The sequence below is a fragment of the Gallinula chloropus genome, assembly GCF_964237585.1.
Source record: "Gallinula chloropus genome assembly, chromosome: 5".
In the NCBI taxonomy this organism is placed as follows: Eukaryota; Metazoa; Chordata; class Aves; order Gruiformes; family Rallidae; genus Gallinula; species Gallinula chloropus.
Window position 1 is genome coordinate 37,702,552 of NC_140090.1, and position 25,258 is coordinate 37,727,809.

The following is a 25,258-nucleotide window of genomic DNA, read 5'->3' on the forward strand; positions in this document are numbered from 1 at the left end:
CTGTTTGCCAAGGAGATAAGGAAACATACTGAGGCAAAGTTTTGGAGCTCTTCTGTGCAGGACCTGCAAAATCATCAGGCTTTTCAATCGCTGAGGAGAAGGGCTCTGGAGTGGGAGACCGCATGGAGGGACCCTTCCTGAGAGCGACAAGCCCCGGGCATAGACTCGTGAGGGCAAAAGAAGAGTCAGTGAGCGAGGCACCCATCGCAGCCATTGCTCGTAGCCCGGTCTGCAGGGCTCAGTGACTCATTGGAGGCGGAGCTAAGGGTGACAGGAATAATTCCTCTCGATACAAGAGGGGCCCCTGGGAGTGCCGGTGACCTGGAGCATGGCGAACAGGACGGCAAACAGGGCGTGGCACGTCAGAAGGCGCGGCAGTTTGCGCAGGCAGGGCGAGACCTCCCTCATAGGTCAGAGGGTAAAGTGAGCGAACCGGCTTCCGGTCACGGAGTACACAGGGTGAGCCAGGGGTGCTCCTGTCTGCTGTGTGCCCAGACACTTAACCCGTGGTCTCCACCAGGCGGAGAGGTTCCCCCTACAAAAATGTGGCAACCCCGACAGGAGGGCCTGCCTAGGGATACCGCGGTTCAGGTCTCTGGCTGCAGGGAATGCCTGAGGCTGCTGCTGCCAGGGAAAAGAGGTAAATACCTCACCTGTGTGAGGTGCAAGCAGGTGGACGATCTGCTTGGCATGGTGGTTGAACTAAAAGAAGAGGTGGAAAGACTGAGGGCTATCAGGGACTGTGAGCGGGAGATTGACTGGTGGAGTAGCTCCCTGGCGTCCCAGAGGGAAGCGTGCCAGGAAGACACCCCGCAACTGATGATGGTCCCCCTGCCCTGTCCTGGTCAGCCAGAAGGGAGTGACCTGAACCCTGAGGATGGCAGGAAGACAGTCCCGGCTCACCATCCTTGGCACTCCCCCTACCTGCCTACCCTGCTCCCCCAGGTTTCCTTAAGCAATACGTTTGGGGCCCTGGAAGTTGAGGAGGAGATGAGGAGACCAATGCAGTCCCTCTGCCTCGGAGGAAACGGGTGCTTAGAGTGAGGTGATCGACCGCACGCCTCGAGACTGCCTCTGGGCAGGAGAGAAGGGTAGTTGTGGTAGGTGATTCCCTCCTCAGGGGGACGGAGGGCCCTGTATGTAGACCTGACCCTACACACAAGGAGGTGTGCTGCCTCCCTGGAGCCTGGGTCAGAGACATCACCAGAAGGCTCCCAGGGCTGGTGAGATCCTCTGACTGCTACCCATTATTGATAGTTCAAGCAGGCAGTGATGCAATCACAAAGTGTAGCCTGCAAGCTATCAAAAGGGAATTCCAGGACCTAGGGTGCTTTTTTGAGGGAGGGGGAGCTCAAATAATATTTTCCTCTATCCCTACTAGTGGGATGAGGGGTTTGGAGCAGGTTAGGAGAACTCAGTGGCTGAAAGGCTGGTGCTGGCATAGGAACTTTGGGTTTTTTTGACCAAGGGATGGTGTACTCAGCTCCTGGCATGATGACTGTTGACGGGGCTCACCTGTCCCCAAGGGGAAAATGGATCCTTGCCCAGGAGATGGCAGGGCTCATTGAGTGAGCTTTAAACTAGTTAAGAAGGGGGAAGGTGATATCACAAAGGCTGCTGGGGTCAGGCAAGTGCTTTGGGAGACACAACGAGAGTTGATGGTGGAAGAAGGTAAATGCCAACAGCACAGGGATGGACTTGGGGATGTTGTTCCACATGATAGTAGGGAAAATTCTGTGGATGGCCCTGAGGACTCCTCAGTGGAGCCACCATTGCCCATTATCTGTCTGAAATCTCCCTGTGACCTGTTGAGGATGACTGCATCTGCTGCCCCCCTAAAGTGCCTATATATGAATGCGTGTAGCATGGGCAATAAACAGGAAGAGTGAGAATTCTTTGTACAGTCGCAGGGCCATGATCTCATTGCACTCACAGAGACGTGGTGGGACAGCCTGGATGACTGGCACGCTGTCATGGATGGCTGTGTGCTTTTTAGGAAAAACAGACTAGGGCGGCGAGGTGGAGGAGTTGCTCTTTATGTGAGAGAGCACCTAGAATGTATTGAGCTCCACCTGGGGAAGGATGATCCATCAGTTGAGTGCTTGTGGGTAAGAATCAAGGGGCAGGCAAGTGTGAGTGACACTGTTGTGGGTGTGTACTACAGGCCCCCTGATCAGGAGGAGCGAGTTGATAGTGCATTCTACAAGCAGCTAGAAGTAGCCTTGAGATCCCAGGCGCTAGTCCTTATGGGGGAATTCAATTACCCAGGTATTTGCTGGGCAAGCAATACAGCCAGTTGTATGCAGTCTAGACAATTTCTGCAGTGTGTAGAAGACAATTTCCTGCTACATAGGGTGCAGGAACCTACAAGGGGAGGGCGGGTACTGGACCTTATTTTTACTAACAAGGATGGACTGGTTGGGGAAGTGAAGGTCGGGGGCAGCTTGGGACAAAGTGACCATGAAATGGTAGACTTCAAGATCCTGAGTGAAAGAAGCAAGCCAAAAAGTAGGATAGCTACCCTGAATTTTAGAAGAGCAAACTTTGATCTCTTCCACAACCTGATAGGAGCTGTCCCGTGGGCTACGCTGTTGGAAGGTAAGGGGGCCTGTGAGAGCCGGGTAGCATTTAAACAGCGCTTCTTCCAAGCCCAGGACTGGTGCATCCCTTTGAGCAAGAAATCGGGAAAGAGAGGCAAAAGACCTGCATGGATGAGCAGGGAGATAATGAGTAAACTTAAAGGGAAGCAGAAGGTCTATGAATTGTGGAAAAAGGGTCTGAGCACCTGGGAAGAATATTAGGAATGTTGTCAGGGACTGTAGGGACACGACTAGGAAGGCTAAAGCCCACTTGGAATTGAAACTGGCAGGGGACGTAAAGGATAATAAAAAGGGTTTTTTTAGATATGTGAATAGTGAGAGAATGACCTGGGATAATGTGGGTCCCTTGCTGAATGAGGCGGGTGTCCTGGTAACGGGGGATGCTGAGAAGGTGGAGATACTGAATGCCTTCTTTGCTTTGGTCTTCACTTCAAAGGTCCCTCGGGAGGGAGTACTCAGCATGGATTCACCAAGGGGAGATCGTGCTCGACCAATCTCATATCCTTCTATGATCTCATCACTGGCTGGATAGACTGAGAGAGAGCAGTGGATGTCATCTACCTTGACTTCAGCAAGGCTTTCGATACTGTCTCCCATGACATCCTGATAGCAAGGCTGAGAGAGCATGGGATAGATGAGTGGACAGTGAGGTGGGTTGAGAACTGGCTGTTGGACTGAGCTCAGAGGGTGGTGATCAGTGGAGCAGAATCTGACTGGACACCTGTGACTAGCGGTGTTCCCTAGGGTGTTGGGTCCAGTCCTGTTTAATATCTTCATTTATGACCTTGATGAGGGAATAGCATCCACCCTCAGCAAGTACACCGATGATACACAGCTGGGAGGGGTGGCTGACATGCAGGAACACTGTGGTGCCATCCAGGGAGACCTGGACAGGCTGGAGAGCTGGGCAGGGAGATACAAGATGAGATTCAACAAAAGCAAGTGTAGAGTCTTGCACCTGGGAAGGAATAACTGCTTGTATCAATACAGGCTGTGGGATGACCTGCTGGAGAAGAGCCCTGTGGAGAAGGACCTGGGGGTCCTGGTAGATGACAGGTTGGCCATGAGCCAGCAGTGTGCCCTGGTGGCTAAGAGAGCCAATGGGATCCTGGGGTGCATCAGGAGGAGTGTGGCCAGCAGGTCAAAGGAGGTGATCCTCCCCCTCTACTCCGCCCTGGTCAGGCCCCACCTGGTGTATTGTGTCCAGTTCTGGGCTCCCTGGTATAAAAAAGACAGGGACCTCCTTGAGAGAGTCCAGAGAAGGGCTACAAAGATGATTAAGACCCTGGAGCATCTCCCCTATGAGGAAAGGCTGAGTGAGCTGGGACTGGTCAGCCTGGAGAAAAGAAGACTAAGGAGGGACCTTATTAATGTTTATAAATATCTTAAGGATGGGATGCAGGGGGAAATGGCCAGCCCCTTTTCAGTGGTCTGTAGAGACAGGACAAGGGGCAATGGCTGCAAGTTGGAGCACAGGAAGTTCCGCACAAACATGGGGAAGAACTTTTTCACAGTGAGGGCGACAGAGCCCTGGGACAGGCTGCCCAGGGAGGTGGTGGAGTCTCCTTCTCTGGAGATATTCAAGACCCATCTGGACGCCTATCTGTGCAATATGAGCTAGGGAGCTGCTTTGGCAGGGGGGTTGGACCTGATGATCTCTTGAGGTCCCTTCCAACCCCTATGATTCAATGATGATTCTATGATTCTGTGATTCTGAGGTTGCTCTTTGTCTGCTTTCACAGACGGTATCTGGCATCACAAATTTAAAGAACTGGATTACAGGACCACTGCCTTAAAAAAATAATTAAAAAGTCACTTTATTTCTTTTGAGGCTTATCACTGAATGTTCTTGAACTATTGAGCTCTTGCCACTGCCAGGAATAGCTCCTTAAGAGCCTTTAACAGAGTAAACCACCAGTCTGTTAATTTCTGTTCAATGACCTGTATGTGCATCTGGATTCCTGTTTTGTTAACTGGATTCCTGTTTTGTTGAGCACTGCCAGCTTTCTAAATTGTGGTGCCTTTGTCCCATGCTGTAGGAGAACTCCTAAAGCCTTCCAAATTAATGATTACATTTAGCTTAGTAGCATCAGAATGTTGGGACAAAATGAGAATTATTTTACAGTAAAACTCTATTATTAAAGAACGCTATTGTAGAAAGGACATTTTAAGACTCATAGGTGACTCAACAGTAATATTTTTAATTTGATATTAGTTACGAATGCGAGGCTTGAAAGCACAGCTTGAGTCAGTTTTAGAGATGGAAGAAGCTTTTCATCTGCATGCAAGTAAAGGGAATTTCAGTTCCTGGCATTTTAGAGTATTTATGGCAGTACTGTTCTACGCTGCATAATCTCTGCAACTGTTGTGTTTGTTGGCGTTTTCTTTCCAAACTGCAGGGAGTCTCCTACTTAGATATTTGCAGTCTTAGGTGTATAGTCAGATTTTTCTCTGAAACTGCTAGAGAAGCAGTACTAACAGTGAGCAGACACAGTTTGTGTTTATCATAGCAGTTTCATCTGGATCAAAAAGTTTTTTGATCGACCTTTAGCTGGAAAAAAAATGTAGGAAACTATACATTACTACAGAAACTTAGTCAAATGCAGCGCCCCAGATTTTGGAAATTACTTCTGGGAATAATTCCAATTGATAATTACCAATTAAAAATTTCTTTTAAGCCACTATGCTTAATTACGCGTGTAAATATGTATTAAAAATTGAAAGTACCACAGATGCAGTAAAAAACAAAACAGGCACATGTTTGCTTGTAGATACAATAAAAAGGATCTTGTTATTTGTGTACACAGTGCAAAAAAGAAGTATAAATATTAGCATTTAAGTGAGATTTTTTTTTTTATGGTGCTGCCCCTGACACCCCCCCCCTTGCTTCTTGCAGGTACAGCTTTATCATCTGGATGATGTGCTGAAAATCCCCTTTGTGTTTGGTTGTAGGCATGTTTGGATGTATTTAGTGGCATTTATTTTTGCCCTGCAAATGGACTGTCCTAGGCAGTGCTGGAAACTTTGGAAGAAATATTGTTTACTCAGAGAAATAGATTTTAGCATTGGATGTACTGGAAGTTTATTCTAGGCTGGGATCACTAATGGGGTGCAATGGCTCTGATGAAACACTGTCTGGGTCAGACCTCGAGGATGGGGAAAGGAAGAGGCCACTTGTGTGGGCACTGTGGTGTTGAGAGAAGGAAAAGCGTGAACATGGCTTGCCATCTCAAGGTCTTGGCTGAGGTATTTGTCACAAACTACCCTGGTTTTCTGACCTTGCTTGCATATCCGGCCAGGCTCTTTAGTCTCTTTCACCGGTAGCTTCAGAGCAGTTTCTGCCTTGGCAGCTGAACGTGCCTTGTTTGAGTGTTTCCCGAGACAGAGACCATCAAGCCCAGTAGTTATAGGGGCCTGAAGCGGGTTTACTTGGATCTGCAAGCTGCCATGTGAGTGTGATCAGTTTTCCTTTTTCTTTTTCCCTCTCTCTTTTTTTTTTTTTTTTTTATTTCCCCCCTGGCAAAAGCTTACACAGAGGGAAAGAAAGAGGCTATCAAACTGGCTGCTCTTCGTTTGAGGCAAGACATCAGGTGTAACACTGAAGCATTGCCGTGTTAAAAGTCGGTTGCTTCCCAATAATCAAGTATAAGCAGGTTAAGCTCTTACTGCACCCTTCCCTTTGCTCCTGCATGTTTTCCAGGTCCTTGTTTGAAGTAGTTAGCACATTTGCTGTGGTTTGCATGTGCTCTGGGTGGCAGATCATCCAGGTAAACTGGAAAGCTGTTGTAAGGGAGCAGTAGCCATGCTGTACTTGTAAAGGATAAACCTCTGTGGAATAAAGTGTTTGGAACGTCCTGATGCAAGCCTGCAGACTGCCCTCCAGTCCTGAGTTCAAGTTGTCCGACTTCAGTGGTGTGACACCACATGACTGTCACTTGCCTGAGGCCAGGAGGAATACTGGTTGGGTTTCGGAGAGGATTATCATCACGGGAGGGCAAACCTTAGCATCTCTCAGTTCACATTCATCACCAAAAGGTCAGAAAAAAAAAGTCAGTTCGAAACAATTTTTTAGGCTTTTTGTTTAACAGCTCCCCTGCCCTCTTATGTAAATCCTTAGCAAAGAGGCTGGAAGGAAGGTTAAGGTGCAGTTGAATGTTTATATTGGTATTACAACTAAAGAGCAAATCCCTCTTCCCCACATTCTTACTATAAAGAGTTTTGAGATTGTGAAAGTCTGTGTATTAATATTAAACACATGCCAAAGGAGCAATGGCCTGGGAGTAGCTTATGACCTGGCTGTGTGGACTTGTGCCTTCCTAGCTTTATTACAGTATGCTTGCCTGTAATAGAGCTTTTAAGTGAAAACCTTAATGATAATAAACATTTTTCCCAAGACTGTTTTGAAATTCTTAGAGAGGAGGAAAAAACCCACAAGAAATGTTTAGCTGCAACTCGTAACCAGAGAGGAGAGAAAGGTGATAGTGAGAGGTAGGATATGAGCAGAGTATCCAATAACCTTTCATTCCTTTCTCAAAGTGAAAAAGTGGGTCGCAATAAAGATTTGTAAGTCTGATAAAATACCTCCAGAGGACATAATTTCTTTGCAATATTGGGGTTTTACTAAATCAAGGTCAGATGAGAACTAGATTAGCCATATGATTAATGTGTATATTGCACCTAGCATAGCAAAGTCAGCCAGCATGCTGAGGACGTTTTAATTATAAAGGTATGCAAATAAGCAATGATGTTTAACCAGGCAGTGGGTTTGACTGAAGGAATGAAGTTATTTCTTAAAAAAAGCCATTCAGTCACTTCCACAGAACTTATCACACAAAACAGTAGCTTGAATGAAATGTCAAAAAAAATCTTAACAGTGCAGCGAGTGGACCAAAACCACTTCAGTGTCCACTAGTAAATTAACATTTGATGAAACAAATGCACTGTTTCCAATTGTTTTCCACTGTAAAGCTTATAAGAAGGAAAAGTAGCAGGCCTGCAAAACCTCTCACTGTGTGTCTACATCACCAGGAGTTACTTCTCTGACATGTTAGATTTGTACATGTCCAGCAGATCAGGTGTGTATGTTTGCTGAGGCAGTTACATCCTTGCTCTTTGGACTGCAAAGCCTTTTAGATAAAGTAGAATAACTCTGAATTGTAAAGTGCATCCTAAGAAAAATAACAGCAAGCTGTTCTAAGTTTTGTTGAAACTTCATTGACTTTTTCTTTTAGGTTAATAAAAAGAAACAAAACCCAAACCAAAACCACAAGCAGTTGACAATGTTTAAAACTGGGCTGGCATTTCTAGGTAACAGTAACTTAGTGAAAGGGTTTATCTATGGAAAGGACTAAAATCCAGTTTAAGGGGGGGTACAGTGACATCGGTGTGAGACAAGAATTCCACCTGAAAAGGTCTCATGACACAGTCTAACTTCCTGCCTCAGTGGGGCTGGGGTGTCTTTGAGGACAAACAGCAAAGCCAGCTTCACTTCAAAAAGGGAAGGCAATTCTGTTACTCTAGCATCAGTGCTGGGCATGCATAAAAGTGTGAGCTGTCACTGAGGTCTATTCTGTTGCTGGTGATGTCATTATCTACAAGCCAGATGCCCCTTTTCCTGCCTACTGTACAACCAGTCTCTGAAACAGCAATTTAAGTAGTTTACAACTTACAACAAAGGGCTGATTTGTGGGAGTGTTTCTGAGTGTCTACTGACACCCTAAGGAAACTCTGAACTTGCCACCACAGGCCACCTGCATTACTTTTGGTTTTCATGGTTTCAAAGGAAAACTACAGAAGTTGACAGAGCTGTTGTTAGCTGGCAGTGTATGAGAGAAAAACCTGTGTTTTTAATGATCTCTGCAGTTGCTCAGTCTGTGCGTGGCACAACACGATCCATGGCTACTTGTATGTGGCATGGACTTCATTTTTAGAAAGTTGAGGTCAATCTTGCTGCCATGTGCTTTTAAGTTAATTGACTTGGCTACCTTCAGCGGCACTATTTCTGTTTGGAATAGTCAGCACAATTGTCACTTCTCAAAATACATTTAAAAGTGAATGTGTTTGCAATTGTAGCCTCCTCCTTTCTCTACTTACTCTTCAAATTACGTGGTGGGGTGAAAAGAACTGACTGGGAACAGAGACATGGAGAGAAACTGTGCAGGCTCCTCCAATGAGGATGTGTCTGGTTAGAGAAGAGATCCAGGTGTTTAAGAAACTGTCAGTGCATGTGTACCTTTCAGCACTCATTCTGATCAGTTTTTGAAAGATAAATGACTGTGATACTAATTAGTAGAGTTTGCTTTTTGTTTCGTGTTTTGGTGGTGTGGTTTGGTTTTTTCAAGCCCTTGGAGAATTTTATTTTACCCCCTAGAACAAATGAACAGTTGGACCAGATGAGATCTTTGTCAATCCAGCCATGTATCTTAAATGGCTATTAGATGATACCTGGAGAAAACATAGATGAACAGGGCAAGATTTTAGTGAGACTTCCTTGTGAGGGGTCTGCAAGTTGCAGCATACTTTTAGATCAGTTATTTCTTTTATAATTTTTTTCCAGCCACTTTCAAACCATGTGAACTGGTAGGAAATGCAATATCCTGTGATGAGAGGCCAACAGGTTACTTAGACAACTGGTGCAAACTAAAAATGGGATGTCTACATGCAGCACATTTCAGCTGCTTTGTAACAAAAAGTATAAACAAAGTCTGTTATTCCAAGGGTATGTTATTCTCCCACATCCTCACTGCCTCTCGTATGGGGAAAGACCCCACTTGTTTGAGGACTGAGCCATCTGATGAACTTACTTCAAGTGCCATGTTGAGACTGTGACTTAAACAACATTGAACACTATTTGGAAATTACTGAGATCATACTGATATAACGAAGTTGATCCAGTTAGTGGATGAGCTGATGAGAAAATAGGATGTCCTGCTGCTCTTTTGAGGAAAAAGGTGTTTGGGAATGAAGTGTGTCTTATTAGTCCATCAAACAGCTTCCTAGTACTGCTGCATAACTCACCACTGAAAAAGTAGAAACAAATAAAGAAACAGCCTGGGAGTGGCTGATCAAAACATTTATTCTCTGCTGCAGAAGTGAAGCTGCATCTTCTGCTATTTTTTGTGTCTTTGTGTGTACTACACACAATGCATCCACTCACACGAGCAATCAGTCTAAGCAAGCAAAAAAATATTAATGATCAAGGCATTTTGGTTGCTTTTTGAATAAGATAAAGGTTCTATTTTAGAATTTTAATGTTTGTTAAACATGCAATATTTCAGATCTCTGGAAGGAAGGAGAATTTGTCTCAGGTTGACAAAAGATTGAGTAGGAGGCATTTCTTTACATATAAACATTCTGAGAATATGAAAATTGCATTTTTGTTGGTGCCTGGACTGTCAATACCGAGTCAATATGCATGATAACAAAGCGCCACGCAGAAAGCAGTACTGCTGTTGTGAGATAATGCTGGCACAATAATTAACTCATCAATCAAACTCAGAGCAGGATATTCCAGAAATGGGGAAGTGAGTCTGCAAAAATTGATAAATATGACTCAACAGAAAGTCTCAAAAGTCCTGCTAGAAGGCATCTCTAAAAGGAGCCTTGTTAAGACTCAGCTGTCCAGAGGCTGTTTCCCCCCGAAGCAAGCACAGTGCTCTGCTGTAGTGGGATTGGCACTTAAAAGTTAACTTTGTTAGTAAACTATAGCAATATGTGAGTAAAATCTTAATATATCCCATCAATGTAGTAATATTGCTTGCATAGGTGAATATATCATACATAAACACCCGGTATAAAGGTACATGTGCCTATATGCTTCCCAAGTGCTAGTGTGCCCAGTGTAGAGGTGCACTTGGAGATGTTTGCTCGTTGTGGGTGTGGCGGTAATAATGGAAATCAAGTTTTGCTCTAGAAGTTTCCTTTCCCACTGGGCTCTTTCTGGTTTTCCTTCAGGGTTTATGTATAAGTTTTCAATGAAGAACATGACTCTGACATGAGGGCTTTCTTTTCTTATCTTACATTTAAAAGTTACTGTGTTTCTGAAGAGCGCCTTAGGCATTTGTTTAAATTAAATTAATGCTTGAAAAAGATGGCACTCAAGCACTTTCCTAATTGGTATCTCAAAATAGAGTTTATGCCCAGAATTACAGGGATCTGAACAAGGGCTTGATTCACTATGGTGGAAAATAGTTGGCAGTCAAAATCGGTCTGTGCCTCTGCGATTTGTCCCCTAACTCTGACATTCAAAAGTTGTTCTGGCAGGGCAGAACTACCTCTGCTTTGAAAGGACGGGTGAGCTTGGCTGCTGTCTGTGGTAAGCAGTGGCATGGTCCTTCTGCAAGTATGTCAGCATCTCCTGCTGGCTCATCATCCTAATGTGGCATTCCAGCAAGAAGTGACTTCCTGCAAAACACAGATCTGTCTCTTCTGCACCTGGTCAGGGAAGTGTTTCATGCTGTATGTAACAACCTGTATGTTGCAGTAATTGGCCATGTAGGGAGAAAGAAATTGGTTTAAGGGCTGCTTCTTAGCAGGACAGAAAGCTGGATTTCCTACAAGGGTAGGAGGTGCTGATTTTTTAAGGTGCTCCTTTGAGTTCACTGCTGGTTTTGAATTATCTTTTGACCTGTTTAAGGCTCTTTATGCATGCTGTGGGAATGATCAACTTCAGGGATTGCTGTGGTAGGCTGCACATCTAAACCTTGGCATGTCAGACCAAAAATCTGGTCTGTGTAAAGCCCTGAGCAACCTCATTGAGACCCATTGAGTAGCAGGCTGTGTGCTGCCCTGAGGTCTGTTCTAACCTGAACGGATTTATGATATGAGAAAAAATGTGCACACACTTAATCTCAAATAAACAAGACACTAACTTAGTATCTACCTGTTTGTTGCCTCTGTGTGTAGACTAGGTGACCTTAGCAGCACCCAATACAGGCTGACTAAAGATTTGTGTTGGTAAGTCTTACTAGTTAGAACTAAAACAATCAGTGCTTTGTCATACCTGTATTTTCTGCACCTCTGGGATGAGGCGATGGCATACAGAGCCAAGTTGCAATGAAGAAGTAGTTTCTCTTTATGAGAAGCTGCCCATGTTTGCAGTAGTGCTCCGAACACCCTGAGAATCTCCCTGGGCCGGTGGTATTTTGGCTTCTGCATACCTGGAGCAATTTAAAATCAGTGTGGGCATCTTACAATAAACTGTAGTTTAGATGCATTCTGAGCTGTAACTTCTCCCTCCTATGGTTTGAAAACAGATGAGGAAGAAACTCTGAAGACAGGGTTTTTTATTATTAATTTTCAGCAGAGTTTTCCCCTCCCATGGGTTTCCATAAGAAGTGGATTACATTGTGCCCCTGGTAATCATTGAATAAATATGTTAAAAAGTGCTCAATCATTTTAGCAAGTACCCCCCTGTGGCTTCTGCAGTGCCTTGTTTGAATTTTACAAGATGTTCAACATTTTCTATGCCTTATTGGTTTGACCTTTAAATATTATTTAAAAAGTGGATGTGATATCATCTGCAACTAGCAGATAAAGGCTTATGAGTAAAAGGACAATATTTTCTTGGAGGATTACTATATTTAAGAATAGTGTGACTTTTGAAGGTCTTGTGAAATAGCAATAAAATTAGTGTACTTTCTATCAGAAAGCAGTAAAAGGCTACAGTTTATAACCTCAGCTTGGAAGGTGTTTTCTACATGATCAAATTTTTTTATTTTCTATGTCATTTGTTGCATGCTGGGCGATACAAAGGTATGTTTATAGCAAGACAGCTGAGATGCAGGAATATAAAGAAAAACTTTCCGCTTCACCTTCGATGTGAACTTGCACAGTAAATAACTGTACCATTGTGGGGTGCTTTCACAGGACCTGCAGTTTCTTGGATGAGTCTACTTGGAAGTAGAAGTGTAATATTTCATTAATTAAAAAAACCAACCAAACAAACCCTGACATGTATAAGCAAATGTAAGTCTTGTAAGCTCATGGTCAGTTTGACTCAACGTGTTTTTCAGGTTGTTTAACATGTAGGAGAGCGGTTTGCAGGCGGTGCATAGGCTTCTGTGCGGGGCTGTCCTGGAAGGAGGGCTGGAGTATAGCTGCTGTGTGTGTTCTAGGATAGGGTTACATCTCCTCTTCTTTTGTGTTGCCCAAGCATCTACTTTCACTGAGAAGGGGCTTACTGTTTTATTGGAGGGGTCCAGAAAACATAACTTGGTGTTATTGGCTGTGTCTCTCCCTCTCAGCAGACTTTAAATAATAAAGATGCAGAGTTGAGGCTGAATTCACACACTGTGTGAGTTAGTAATGGTGTTAAATAACCTATGTGCCTTCTACAGAAAATACTACCTTTATAGTATTTTTGGTATAACCTTTTAAAGTGATTTGAGGCAAGCATTTGACATAACATTTGCCAGTTCTGCTGTGTGTACATCTTTCACAAATGTGTTCTTTGGGGTTTTTGTGAGTTCTCCCCCTCCTCCAGAGCTAGCCTTTCTGTCTGTAAGCCTTGAGCTGTGTTTGGCGAAGAAAGGATTTAAAAAAAAAGCTTTTGCCAGCAAAAGCAAACCAGAATGAGCCCTTTCTGCCAGCTGGGACTCCAAATGCATCTCCTCCGTGTAGTGTTGCAGTCAGGCTCGACCGACTCTAATTACTCCATTAGGGAGACCATGGAGACTATAAAGAGAGCCTGCGAACAGCGATTCCCTCTCTGACCTTGACCTAGGAGCAGAATGACAAAAATAATATTGTGTGAACTGTAGACTTTTAAACTTGATTTGCTTCATTATCCTCCATCAGTCCCTGGTATTTAAAAGGAAAAGTGTAAGCAATAATAGAGACCCATGGAAAGGATGCCACCAATAATTGCTATATAAAAAAAAGTGCCTACTGCTTTGCTTCTTACACTACGTGAAGAATAAAAAAGATTTATTTAAACCATGAAATATTTTAAACCAAAGAACTTGATGTGTACTGGGGTCAGATTTCTCTATTTCAATCCATTTTGTTCAGTTTGCTTAAAGGACAGCTGGTAGAAATTCACGTGTTTAACCCTGGGTTTAATTGCTGCTTCTCAAGTGGGAATTGGAAGCCTTTTGTGCTGGAGTCAGGAAACTCTTGCCAGGTACGAAACACAATAGAACTGATTTCTGATTGTATGAACGTTTTAATTTGAAGTAAAAAAAAGATTTGATAATGAATGACACAAGCAATAATGGTTGCAACTGTTACAGTTAAGTCTCAGGTTAAGTAATAAAATGTCATTATGTTCCCTTCTTTTTTTAATGGTGTGTCCCCCCCAAATTACCAACTTGTCTAGGTATTATACAAAGCTTTTGTCTGAATATCTTATTACAAAGGACTCAGATATTTCAATTTTTGAGGGGTATAAAATTGTTAGGGGAGTTACATTGTAATACTGAAGTTTTTTCTCATCTTTCCCAGAACTGGGAGTACAGAGAATGCTTTCACATTGCAAAATACACACAAAAGCTAAAATAATTCAGGACTGATAACTACTTAGTAATCTGAAGTGAAAGCTTCAGTAGCTTTTTGCCACTTTGGACACTCACTTAGAGAGTTATGTGTGTGTTGCTGAAAACAAGACTTGCTGTGGCTGCACATAAAACAATCTGAAGGGGATTAATGAGTGCAGAAGAGAGTCGCAGTGGGATGTGATCCATAAGAGAAGGAGCTCCTTGGGAGCTGCTCAAACACTGAGGGAGTTTTTCCTTCTGTGCCAGGATTGTGCCACATCTGTGCGCCTGTGTGTCTTAGAGCTATTATGGGCTTCAGTAAGCACTCCCTAATGAGAAACCTGAGGACAAAAGCTGCACTTCTGTAAATAACAGGTCTGGTTTAGTAGCTCGGCCTTCCTGGACCTGCTTGTTTTGGAAGACATCTTCTCTGCAAATAGAATTCTGCATTTTGATGTCTCTGGCAACAGCAGACCAAGTGACTTGAAATTTGTGAAGATTTGTCAATTTTGTGTTTCTTCTTGCCCCAGTGTTTACATGATACACACCTATTAAGAATCAAAATTTCATTAGCATGTAACCAAAGGAAAAGTGCTGTCTCTTCTTTTTCTTAAATGGAGTGGGATTAGGGCACTCCTTTTTTGCTTCTGTTTCTGAGAGTAGCTCAGCTCTCCGTTCCCCACATTTCTTTACCACAATTTTTCTTGCTGTCAATGCAACAGGTGGATGTGTTACCTTTACTTTTAACAGGAGTATTGTATTGTTCATGTGATCTTAACAGCAAAAACTGTTATTGGTGCTAAATGCTTAAAATAAAAATGCTTTAATTGACTTCTGATTTACTTTTATTTTTTGCTCTTCTAAGGAATATGCAAAATTTCACTTGGGGTGCTGGTTTCTTGGAGGCATTTCCAGGTTAAAGTTTGTTTCTTGTTTTTAGCAGTAACTACTAGTTTGTAATTTTACTCATAGCAAAGAAACATCATTGCACCATCTCCCTTTACACTTATCACTGCTTTCATGAAGATGTCTGTCATGCTGGCATGAAGAGGCTTGAATTCCAGCACATCTCTAAGATTCTTAATAATTACTTTTTATGCATCATTAAAGGTAGAGATTTGTATTTCTGACTTGGGATTAAACACATCCTCGGATCATGGTGGGATGCATCATCCCTTCGATTTTATCTTTGATGCTTCAGTTGCAATAGAGTGAATACAAGCCAGGAGTTTAAGCCAATGCAGGGCTACAGGGAGAAGTACCTTGTCTTCCCCCCACCCCCCACACCCCCCCGCCCCCGTATGTGATTCAAATGGGCATGTATTTCAGGAAAAATAACTCTTATCCACCAGGTATGACAATACCAAAAAAGCTGACTGGTTATATTCTGGTGCTCTCAAACGTCAATCTTAAGGGCTAGGTGTGTGCCCATCTCCCTTTGGTTTGCTTTCCACCTAGGACTTCCTATTTACCCTTTCTTAGATCTCGGTATTAGTAAAAGCTACAAGCTAAACTACTTATGTATAAAGCTTCATACCCTCTGTTTGGTTACCGTTTCTGAGTGTTGTATCTTCCGACCTCTTGAGAATCTTCTAAACTTTTTTAAACGTTTTTTTGGAGGAAGCTGTGGTGATTATTGTCTTTATGCTATTTCACTTACTAAACCTCTCATCTGCTTATCTGATAAAATCCAATAAAACAACCTTGAAATTCAACTTTATATTTCAGTAGCAGAGATGATTTAAAAAAAAATGGCACACAACTTGCAAGAAATGGTCAAAGCAGGTTTAATCCATTGCTTAATTGCAGAGCTCTTGTACCCATCAAGGAGAAGCTATCATCACTGTTGTCATTCTTGTATGACTTGCCCGTGGGGTGCTTAGTAAATTCTGTAGATATTAGCAATACTTATGTGTGTGAGATTGCCACTGGTTTGTTTAAAGCTGAGGTGGCCACCACTTCAGCGTAGTGGCTGATGGTGGGGCTGAAGGTTTAGTTGAAAACTGTGCCTGAACAGCCCTCTAGTTTATTAGTGTTAGTTGCTGTTTAATTATGTTTTAATTTATGAATTGCATAATGGAGACCTTAGTGGTCTAGAGATTACTGAGAGTGTAAATTACTGCCTCTCCTTCTCGTTAGCTCCATCACATCTTGTATATTTGTGTGCAATTTATGGGTGTCTAATAGAGCATTTGTTGGGTGTTGGGTCTGTCCTTGGAGTACACTATCACTACATAAAGATGTGACAGACATCAATCAACTCACTGACCTGTAAAGGTTTTTTTTAAAGGCAATTGGCATGGTGATTGTTAATTTATTTCCCATTTACCTAATAAATCTCACAAAATTTAAATGAGATTCTAGGAAGCATTGATCACATTAGGCATGAGTGTATACCCAAGTGTTTTGTCTTCTGAAAAATCACAATGGATTCAGTTACAGACAGTTCAGATGATGTAAGTTCTGACCCAGGTTTTTGGCAGAATACTACATTCAGAGCTTTGCCATCATCTTGTACATCATCTTGGCATATGAGCTGTACATGACACTTGAGGATAGCGGAACCTCGGTTAGCACTCTACATGGGCTGCAGTAGAGATTTTTTTGAAAAACCTTGTATCCTCAGGCTCCTTGGAGCACCTTTAATTTAAAATGTGAATACCTTCTTGGGCATTCAATAATCGCTTAGGAGAGATTGTCATCTTCCATTACTGCATTAACCTTTAGAACTGACAACAGTGTGCCAGCTCGCAATAATTGAGCAGAGGTCTGTGAAAATTAGTTTCTTACCTTGTGATTGCACATGTGGTCAGGTCATTCACTCACTGGAGTTATTTTGGTAAATGGCATTCCCCTCTCACTAAATTTAGCTTGGGTTTTTAATTACTGGTTTAGGTTGTTATCTTTTGAAAACACCTATCTGAGGGCTTGAGGGGGAAGAACAGGAGAAACACTTCTGCATCCTTTGATACTTATAGCTTGTGGCTTCTCTAGTGCTGCTTCTATGGGACTTGATAAAGCACAGGCTGGAGGCAATTCCAGCTGTTGCTGTGTTATGGAGGGAGGAACAGGCATCTGGGAAATAGAAACTACAGTTTTGTCTCGCCCAATCTGTCCCTCCTTGCCTGCACTCCAACCCAAACATCCCACTCATCTAACAAGCTAGTTTTTTGCCCTTTGTGGTATGATATTCCAAAACTCCATAACTCTTAATGCCCAGTGGAAATTAGGCCTGTTGAAAGTCTGTAATAATGGTGTATTGGTGTTTCTTTAATAAACTTGTTTTTAACTGTAGGTAACACTCTGGTTGGAAAGTAGAACTCTTCGAGGACTTGATTCTCAGTTATACTTTGATGTAAATGTAACTGTAGTGTTATGTGTTTGCAACTTGTGTGAACAACTTAAAAGTCTGTGTGAAAGAAGCCATAGAGAAGTGATTTTTCTGTACTGAGCAGGGTAGGGTTTTTGGTCCATTAGAGGCTGTTTTCAAATTGGATAAGAAGTTTTAGGCTTCTGCTCTTGAGAGCTGATCTACTATTTCCAGTTACATATTGTATCACTTTCTTCATTTCTAATAAGGTATGTGTTAGGCAGACTTTTACACTTTAATTTCTCTTGCTTCAGAACTTACTAATAGTAAATCACACCATACTATACTTGCAAAGAAGCTATGCAGAGCCTTCACACCAAAATAGCTGAAAATGATGTTGAGAGTAATTTGTTAAAAGGACTAATATCTCTCTGTGTTATTTCCAGTCACTTGAATAGCTGAATCAACCAAATATTATTTTCTTCAGCTGTAAATTATTTTCATTATGTCACTTAAAAATGAGGGATTGGAAAGTTGTATGCAATGATTTTCTTTTTTCTTAAGAGCTACTGTTGGTTTGTTTATTGTTTATTATGGTGCTGATACATTTCCAAGACACTTATGAGTTAATCAGGCAATCTTCAAAGTACGTTGTGAGTGAGTTAGAGACAAGTTGAAGCTGTAGCAGGATGAAGTTTCTTCTGTAAAACTAAATTGTCTTAAATTTAATAAGTAACAGAAGGCAAAGGCAGGGACTGGGGCAATGAAAACCCACCTACGGTGGAGGAAAATGAGGTTTGATTACATCTGAGGAACCTGAGGGTGCACAAGTCCATGGGACCGGATGAGGTGAATTGGTAGGATCAGGGCCTTAAACTGGAGAATGGGAGAGGATCATTAGGTATGAGGAAGAAATCCTTCCCTGTGAGGGAGGTGAGGCCCTGGCACAGGTTGCCTAGAGAAGCTGTGGCTGTCCCTGTATCCCTGGCAATGTTCAAGGACAGATTCAGTGGGGCTTTGGGCAGCCTGGGCTAGCGGAGGCTGTCCCTGCCCATGGCAGGGGGATGGAAGTAGGCGGGCTTTGAGATCCCTTCCAACTCAAACCATGAGATAAAGAGAACACAACTTATGTTTTGACTGGGTCCAAGATGTTTCCCTCATTCAGGTAGAGAGATTAATGATTTTTCTGCGTGTGCAAATGTAAAAAAAAAAAACCAAACCAAAACCCCCAAAACCCCCCCCAACAATTCCTGAATGATTTTTTGAAATAATTGCAGGGATGTAAATTTCCTCTCACAGGCAGTCATACTCCAGCACAAGAATTAAGGGATTAGTTTAGTTTAATGTAGAAGTGTGTTGAAATTCCAAAATGGGAGTGGCTTTGTGGAAGTTTATTCCAAAATAATTCATATTGTCCATTCTCTCCATATTAATTATCAAGTACTACCAAGCCTGAGGAGTCTAAGCACTCTTGTAATTTATGTAATTGCTTTATGGAATCTGAGGCAAAAAGGATCCACCAAATCATCAAGCTTAATGGAATACATATCAAAGTTCAAATGTTGCAGTGTTTTCCCCCGTAATTTGTCTTGTGTAGCTAATGGTACATTTTCTATTTTTTTTTTAGAATAAAGATAAGTCTTCAAAGGTAGTGATCTTCTGTAAACTATGGAAAAAAATGCAGTTTAGCTACAGTTCATTGTTCTAAGAGTCTAAAAATGTTTGCCCTTATTCCTCCCCCAAATCTCCTGTAAATTCATTTTCCTGATGGAGAAGCTGTGATGAAGTAGAGAAACACAACTGTTCACTTGCGTTTGACAGCTTTGTATAATGTGCCATTTAATTTCTTCGAGCAATCCCTGAAAGTTTTAATGACCATCTTTGTTAAACATAAAATTGTATTTCCAGTTCCAGGGAAACCAATCTATGGTGCAGTTTTGTAAGGGAAGGAAACGTCCTTTGACATTCTTTGCAGGGTTGCTTAATATGATGTGATGTTAACTAATTAAAACTTTGCTGGTGGTTGTATAAAATCTTTCTTGGATGCTGTCTGGAAAATGCACCTCCTGGAGAAGTTTTGATGTGTATACAGCAACTGATGATAGTATCAATTTTTCTGTTAATTTAACTGCCTTGAGCATATATATTGCTATTTACTAATTCTGTATGCATAGCTTTTAGAAGCCCCCAAACTCTTATGCTTGTTTCCACGGTATTTCTTTTTGACAACTGAAAACAGTTTGAAGACCAAATGTAGGTTTCTCAAGCTTGTAAACATGTTTTTCTATCTCCAGCCAGCACTTCAGTTCTATCGGTATATATTGCAATGCCTATAAATGCAAATGTTGTTAATGAAAGTTCAACATCTCCCAGATGCTTATGCTACAGTAGTCATACTGCTTCTGATTAATCATTTTATTAAATAGCTGATGCTTCCAATACTTTTGATGAACGTTGTGGTTTTAAATCAATATTGCATTTTCCAATTCTGTCTGGGAACCTAAACTGCTGCATGTGATAGAGCATGCATGATAGTGCTGAGAGTGTTTTTAAACAAATTAGCTTGTTCCTTCTTTCAGTTATGCTTAAATGGGTAAGGGATCAGTGAGTATTTGGTATTGTAAGTATTGCTGCAAATCCTCGGTCTTTTGTGCTGTAGACTGCAGAAGAAACTCAAACTATTAAATTCTTACTGAACTTTTTGTCTCCTGCCTGTTGCTTATGGTTGTAACAAAGTAAGAAATTATTTGGAGAGTAGCCACCTTACCAATAAACTGTTTCCTACAGAAAATATTTCAAAGCCAACGGGAGCCAAAGGTTGGGCGTTAGCATTGTCTAATACCTTAATGATAAACTGAGCTGAACTGTTTAGTATTCACAACCAGCTTGGTGCGTGCCATTGAGGTGGTACTTGGGTCAGGTTTTTGATGTGCTGTGTCTGTACTGTGCTTTAATAAGTATTCACTGATGGACTGGCCATGTGAAAGATGAAACATGCAATCAATTAAAAGTGATTATAAAGAGTTCAAAACTCCTCAGTGTGACTGTTTCACTGTGGGTTCTTGTATTGGCTTGATAACAAGCTTATCAGATGAAACCTTTACCAATCGCATTTGTGGAAACATAACCAAGAGTGATGCCACAAAGGTAAAAGTCTAATGTAGGCCTTGTGAAAGGCTGTGGAAAGCTTCCAGTATTTGCTGGTGTCTTAAAGTTTTTAGCGTGATTTATACTTAAGGCAGAGAATAGAAAGCATTAGATGCTAATTTGGAGTAATCTTAAAATACTTATTGTTGTCAGGCATAGTTTAGGAGTTTTGATGTGTTTAAAGATTTTTTCCATGTACTTAAATGTGAATTAAATGACTTCTGAATCCTCGTGAAAAAGCAAAAGAACCACCTTTCCTGGATCTTGTTCTGCCACCTGAGTAATTTTTTAAGGGTAAAACAATAAGCCAGAAGCTCACACAGGTCTCTGTTATTACAAGTTCTGGCATGGACATGGAGAGAACTCCTTGAAACAGTGTACTTGAAGTACATTGAGTAGAGATCTGGGCTTTTGTAGTGAAGGCTTTTACTGTACATGGTGATTCCAGGCATTGTTAGCTGCTTCTAGTCTTTCTTTCATAATGTTTTTAGTGCAATGTAGGATGTATATGTTATATACATATATGTAATGTATGTGTGGTCAGTTTTGGAGCCTTCTAACCAGATGCAAGAAGGCTAGCGGGATTTGATTCCTCTCCAGTAGTATGTCAATTTAGGGCATGTCTCTTATATGTTTGTATCTTCTAGCTAGAAAAGGAAAAAAACTAGAAAAGTTGCAAATGGGATGGTAGACACGAAAAAACTTTCAAATTTGACAGATCTGTAGTCAAAACGGGTTGCTATTTGCACGAGTTTAGTGGCTCTTAATGAGAAGCAATTAAAATACTAGTACCTGTAATTATCAGGATCTCTGTGTCTTGGCATAAGGTGCTAGGTGCAAGCAGTACAACCTCTCTGTGTTGCTCTAATTAGATCTGCTTAAATATAAGAGTGACATTTTGGTGTTGGGAGCAGTTATTGAATTTCCACCTTGAATAGCCATTGACTAATTGGCAAAGTGGGAATATTTTGAAAGCAGCAATTTTTCTCTGCTTTGTGATGGAGTGATGGCATGAAGTGTTCTGTAATTACTATCCTCCACGTACACTTCAGGTAGAAGGTTTACATCTGGAAATGTCTTCGTGGTGAATTCAGTAACTATCACAGTTTAACTATTACTAGACATTAGTGCAGTAAATGCTGTCTTCTGTGTGTGCGTGCCCCAAATGAGCAGGATTTGTTGTGGGCAAAAACCCTTCATCTCTTTTTTTTTTTTTTTGTAGCAATAAACAAAGTTTATCTCAACCTTAACATTAAAATAAGACTAACTTGATTATCAGTTACTAATGGCTGAATCATTAAACTGCTTTTGTATTGCACTGGTGTCATGGTTTTACCCCGGCTGAGAGCCGAGATCCACGCAGCTGCCTGCTCTTTAAAGGAAAAGAGGAGGGGGAAAAGTGGCGGTGTGTGTGTGTGTGTGTGTGGCAAGGGAAGGGAAAAGGAAGGGGGAAATAACAACCCCAAAACCAAGTAACCAAAAGCCCGTGGGTTGGGATAAGGATAGTTTACTAAAATAGCAAAAAGATAAAATATAACAATGCTAACAGGACTTTAGAGCAAAAAATACATGAAACTGTTGATACACAATGCAGTTTCTCACCAAACCACACAACTCAGGCCGTGCCACCCAGAGCCGTCCCGGAACCTGACCATCCTCCAAAAACCGCGCGTCATGGAGCCACGCGCTCCTCCTGCCATCAGCCCCCCTTTATACTGAGCAGGACGTAATTGGCATGGAATACTCTCTTTGGCCAGTTTGGGTCACCTGTCCTGGCTTCGTTCCCTCCTTTCTCATTAATAGAGAAATATGAAGAGCTGAAAGAGTCCTTGACTGCTTGACCACAACTAAAAACATCAGGGTGTTATCAGCACTGCTTCCATTTTAACTCCCAAACACAGCATTCCATCCGCTGTTACAAAAGAAGTTAACTCCATCCTGACCAAAACCAGGACAATTGGTTAACCAGAAATAGCCCATGGTCTCAGGGCTGTGGAGGCTGTTTTGAATAGTGATGCTGCATGCTGCTCTTTTGCTTGTCATGGATTTTTGTACAAAAAGGCACTCAACCATCATTATGAAAATCTATCAATGTTATCATTAATCATAATGACTTGAGAATTTTAGGAAGAATGGGATTACTTATTCAAAAGTCATACCGCTAGGATGGCATTCATCTCTTATTCAGCTGTCTGAAAGTTGTATTCCCTCTGTATTTAAGTGGGGAAATCAGGTGTTTTGAGGCAGATTAATTGATCTACTAAACAACATGCCATTTGGTATCCATCAGCCTCCGCTGACTGTAGAGACTGCCTCAATAAGTAGCTTTTCCTGCATACTTAACTTGATGGGACCAATGTTGTTAGATGCAGCCTGCTTTTCAGAGTCTGAAATCTTCAGGTAAACCAATTTTATAATTTTTTACCTTTAGAGAAGTTATTTCTTTATTCTAGTTAACTGAAATGTTAAAATAAAACACCTTCCTGTGATTTCAAACTGAAGTGCTATGTTGCCAATCAGCCTCACAGAAATTGCAAGTTGCAATCACAGAATGGTTGCACTTGGAGAACACCTTCAAGATCAGAGGCTGACTAGGTCCAACACTGGACTCTGTCACCAAGCACATGTACTCTTCTTTTAAACACCTCCAGGGATGGTGACTCAACCACCTCCCTGGGCAGCCCATTCTGATATCTGACAATCCTTTCAGTAAATAAATTTTTCCTAGTATCCAACCTAAACTTCCCCTGTTACGACTTCAGGCTGTTTCCCCTTGTCCTGTCAATGTATCAAACCATGAAAATTGTTCTCAAATGAACATAGAAGTTTCCATAAATACCTTCTGCTCAAGAAAATGTTTTCGAGTATTCACTGTATTTCACAAATTCTGAGCCAATTTTCAGTTTATTGAATTGATATGTATTTGATCATTCTAATATGGTTGATAGTAATTTTACTTCAGTATGGTGTTACAGGCATATGCATACATTATTTATGATAGAAAAATGATCTGGGGGGAATAGGTGGGAGGCTTAAAAGATAAAGAAACATGAGAAAAAGAAAACAGAAAAACTGAGTAAAAAGCAATAGGAATGAAATGAGGCTTTAGGAGTAGATTGTTCATCATTTGTGATCTACAAAAAGAAACAAAACTGGTAAGGAATGCTGTAAGTATGGTTGAGGAGGAAACAGATTTGGTACACCTTGTTTAACCAAACAAGAACTCAGTATGAAAAAATTATAACATTGAAAGATTAGGGAGTTTTCAGCATGATGTTAAAACGTGGGTTCTGAATTAAGAATACAACAATACCTAGATTTCATCAATACCTGCACATAAGGATGTGTGATGTATAAGTCAGCAGAAGTTGTTAATTGAAGTGGTAGGAGGAGGCAAAGAAAAAGAGCGTAATGCATGATTTTACATTTCCTGAGCTGTGCCTCACTGAAAGTATTATTTAAAACAGTCATACTTGTGTCGTACTCCTGAAGCAACTGTGCTTGTCCAAGGGTGTATTTCTGGGACATTTTGATACAGTGCAACTCGTTACGGTATTTCTGGATGCTTATACGTACTCTTTCTCTCTAACAATGAGCCTATGGGTGGTCCCAAACCTAAGCTGCTGAACCATAAGTGGTGTGCCTGCTGTAGAGTACTGCTTTGATGCATTAACCATTAGTTATGCCTTTGTTTCTGTTTGTTTGCCTGGCAGTATGTCAGCTAACACTCTGGTATAAAGGTTCAGAAGAAGATCAAATCAGTGACTGGACTTTCAGTTTGCCTTGGGCAGCAGAGGGGGTGTGTGTGCATTTTATACTTTGACTTTTCTGAGGTTGGTTACAGATTGTGGGTAACCAGGTGCCACAACTCTAGGAGAAATGGTATAACTGAATGCTACATACTGATGAGACTTTAAGGAAACTAAAATAGCAATTCAGTAATTTAGCTTTACCAGTTGAACCTGTCCGGTTCCATTGGTGTAGAGAAGCCAGAAGGAAATCATCTAGCCCTGTGTCCCCATCAGTATAATACTTATTCCTCCTTGCTTCATTTTTGACTTCATGTATACATAATTTTGTAGCCTCAAGACTAGTTAAATATGTTGCTTCATTTTACTCATAGGAAATTTATGTATGCAGCATCTTCAGCCATGTATATCTTTAAATTTTCATCCTTGAAGATTTTCAAGTTTGGTTTTTTCATGCAAGCATATATTTATATCCTGGTTGCGTTTTAACTGAAGCAGGAGCCAAAGTGAGTATCTGTGTTCACTCATGCTCAGAATAAGCAATAATGGTCAACTGGGTCTCGAAGATACTATATAAGCAGAAGCATTATTGACAATGATAATCAAAACATTCAAAACAAGTTACCCAGCGAAGTACAGAAAGATAAATATTGATGAACAGGAAATGTTTCTTAATTTGAGATATTTAATGTAATATTTTGTCGATTTTCAGTAAAAATCATACCAGCTTGCATATATGCATATAATTATGTGCGAGGATAAGGTGTGGGGAGAGTACAGTGTTAGAACATTGGAATGGAAGTGTGGGACTTGAGCTTTTTAATTAGAAAAGGGAGGTATGACTGGATCAAAGACCAGCAACCAGCATGTTGGAAACTTACCTTCAGACCTGATAAATATTTTCTTTGATTCACTTAATGAGGTGCATGGGAACTGGCTGAATTTATTTGCCTCTCTGAAAAATGAAAGTATATGGTT